The 3,613-nt window shown below is 31.7% G+C and overlaps 1 pseudogene; it reads left to right on the forward strand.

Moving 5' to 3' along the window:
* The first annotated feature begins 1,841 nt into the window (after positions 1–1,841).
* LOC121173265 (endo-1,4-beta-xylanase 1-like) lies at positions 1,842–3,382 on the forward strand (annotated as a pseudogene).
* The last annotated feature ends 231 nt before the right edge of the window (positions 3,383–3,613 follow it).

Raw genomic sequence — 3,613 nt, forward strand, 5'->3', positions numbered from 1 at the left:
TGATAATGGCCAATTTACGTTTGATAGTAACCACCCTAGTTTAAAAATTGGTTTTTATGAATTTAAATCTTTCAACCTGAAATAGTGGAAGTTATGTTCTAAAGCAATTAAAAAAATTGACCTCAGTGAATGGTAATTAAAAATCTAGGCTTCATGTATAGAAGTTTGGTATAAATCTTTGGAAATTTGTATTGGCAAAAAATAAATCATGTTGGCACGTGAAATGATTATCGAAGAATGGTTTAGCCAATAACCAAGCATCCAATTCCAAATTGAAAGTTCAAAAGTGAAGTTTAGTATAAAAAAAAAGTGGTTTTGAAGTCAAAATTGGAAAAGAAAATTTTGATTTTGAAATTGAGTATGCCATGCAATATTTATTTTGAAATTAGAGTTTTAGGCCAAGATTGAAGTTATTATTACTTGAAAGAGATTTTAGTATTTATCTTTTTCACTTAACTCAAAAGATAAATGTTGCAATCAATTATTGGGGAAGGGTTTAGTAGATGTGTGGAGCTTTGTTAGGGTTTAGGTTTTCTTCTTCTTGAACCCTAGTTGTGCAGCGATCATGGCGAAGGTTACGGCCATGCTATAAATAAATAAAATATAACAATTAATATATAAATATAATACCAATTACTATTAATACTACAATTACTATAGTTACTACTACTATATAATAACATGGTTTATGTGTGGCATGTAAGCATTATTTTTGTAAAGATTGCCTTGTGTTTTGTATGAGAAATTTATCAATAAGTTTTCGAACATTGCAATAATGATATATAAAATTAATGTTCATACATGTAATATGTTGTTATGACAATTTTTTTAATTTTCAATGTTTAACAATTGGTTTTGTTTGTAGGTACAAGTGTTGGACTGACATAGGAAGTTAAGGCTAACTTTTATGTTGTTGTTGTTTCACTCAACAAAAACTTGTATATACCATTGGCAGCATTGCAATCATTGTTTTTGTTAGTGAGCATCTTTCCTGATATGTATGTCATTGTCAGACTTATGTGCTTATTACATGTTTCCTCTTGTATGACTATTGTTTAATTATAAAGTTATGCGTATTGTGAGTGAATCATAGTTTCCCATTTAAAATTTAATACAATGATTAATATGAACAATTTGGATTTATTATTGTATTGAATCTTGAATTGTCTATTTGGACAGTTTGGGAAAAGTCATTTTTATACTTTATTCATACTTATAGGTTAAGTATGATGTGTTAAATTTTATGCAATTTATGTTTATTGTATAATGTTTTGTTCACCGAGTGCATACCTGATGGTGGTTAATATATCTCACCACTTTCATATCGTGTACTTGGAGACCAATGCAAAATATTGTCAAAATTTCATCAAATTTAACATTATGCACTTAACTAGTACGTATGAATGAAATATAAAAAATGTCCTCCTAAATGGGATAGGACAACACCTCTTTTATGAAAAAAAAGTGAGATCTTCATGCATATTGGATAGCATACTTAGTATCACAGAACACCAATCATGGATCAAAGTTGGATGAAACCATCACACATAAGTGATGAATATAAGAACGGGGTTGAAGAATTCTTGCAATTTGCGCAACAAAATGCATTAATAATGGGTGGAAAATATTTTTGTCCATGTGTGTAATGTGGGAATGGGAGATGACACAATCAGTGAATGACATATAGGTGGAAAATATTTTTAAGATTTCGTTGTATCTTCTTCCTTGTTTTTAAAGAAATTGAGGTAAATGCCATTTACATGCTTGCCATTATTTTCTACAGAACTTCTGTTAATAAGGATAGTTGGGAAAAGTTGGAAGGGACATTCTCATTGTCAACTATGCCTCATCGAGTTATATTTTATTTGGAAGGACCTACTCCTGGAGTTGACCTGCTTATACGATCAGTAGAGATCAATTGTTCCACTCCAAATAATAGTGTAAGTCAGTATGTCATGAAGTTGTGTATTTTAAGCAATGTTATTTCTTTGTGCAATTCAACATATTGGCAAAGTCTAATACTGTTAGATAAATATCAAACTCATGATTGTGCAATTTTTATTACTTCTTCTATGATTAGATTGAAATTGCAAAAAATGTGTTAGTTTCCCTGCTTAGTTGTCTTGTGAAATCTGTATGTTTTCAACATACTAACTCTTGTACATTATCCTCCTATTTTAAAAGACCACAAGCACAGGAAGTGTTTCAGCTAGAGATGACAACATCATAATTAACCCCTAATTTGATGATGGCTCGAATAACTGGCTTAGAAGAGGCTGCAAGTCGCATGATTCCATGAATGATGGGAAAATTGTTCCAAAGTCTGGGAAATTCTTTGCATCTGCAACAGAACGCACACAAAGCAGGAAAGGAATTCAGCAAGAGATCATTGGACGTGTGCAGTGCAAACTGGCCTATGAGGTCACTACATTAGTTAGAATATTTGGAAACAATGTATCTACTGCTGATGTACGGGCAACTTTGTGGGTCCAAACACCAAATCTTCGAGAGCAGTATATAGGCATTGCAAAGTTAGTATCTGTCTTATTTTTCTATCACTGCATTTCACATGGACTCTGAGGCATAATATGACTTTCTTTTTCTTCTTCTTGAATCTTGATGAAAAAACAAAAAGAAACTTGCTATAGTATGATTTACTGATATAATGATATTAGCATTCTCCTTTAACATTCCTTCCACTTGTTGAAGAAAGTCGGTGTGTTCTGAAGTGTGCAGGCAACAGATAAAGATTGGGTTACAATGCAGGGAAAATTCCTTCTAAATGGTTCTCCATCGAAAGTGGTCCTTTATTTAGAGGGCCCCCCTCCAGGCATTGACATTCTTCTAAAAAATTTGGTCTTATAGCATGCAACTAAAACACCTCCTTCAACCCCACTAGATGTAAAGGTTAGACTTTTGAAGCTTTTTTTGTTTTTGTAAATTACTTTAATAAAATTATTGCTAGTTTTTCCTGAAAATTTTTCCCCTTAGCAATCTGATTGATATGCAGATAATGAGAAATGTTTACCTCCTTCCTATATGACCTTCCAACTCACATATTTCATGAATTGTTCTATCTCTAAAATCTGCTCAAGATTACTAACAGGCATAAATTTTCTTCTAAACAAAACAAATTTTTCCATGGCAGTAAATAAATGTTGCATGAAGCTAAGTATGTTTTAGACTTTAGTGCCTTATCTTAATATTACATGATCCATTCTTCATTGATAGAATATGACATGATTTGCATTATTTTTATATATATTTTAATTTATATGAACTTGCTGCACTGCAGATTCGTAAACGTGGTGTTATCCTGAAATTCTCTGGACTGGACTCTGGTAGCTATGCTAATACCTTGGTAACAGTTATACAAACATGAGGTAAATTCTCTAGACTGGACTCTAGCAGCTATGCACATGTAATGTTATTAATCAAAGTATGATGTTGCATGTATTCTTTAATCTTCGTTGATGCTCTTATCTCCCTCTTGCCCCTTTTTCCAATTTATGCTTGAAATTCCTCTATTATAAATGTTTGATATGTTCTATGTCCTTATTCCTTTTCTTCTCTATAGCTGTTTATTTTTCATTATGAATCATCAAGATAAACA

The sequence above is a fragment of the Glycine max genome, chromosome 13 (genome assembly GCF_000004515.6).
Source record: "Glycine max cultivar Williams 82 chromosome 13, Glycine_max_v4.0, whole genome shotgun sequence".
NCBI lineage: Eukaryota > Viridiplantae > Streptophyta > Magnoliopsida > Fabales > Fabaceae > Glycine > Glycine max.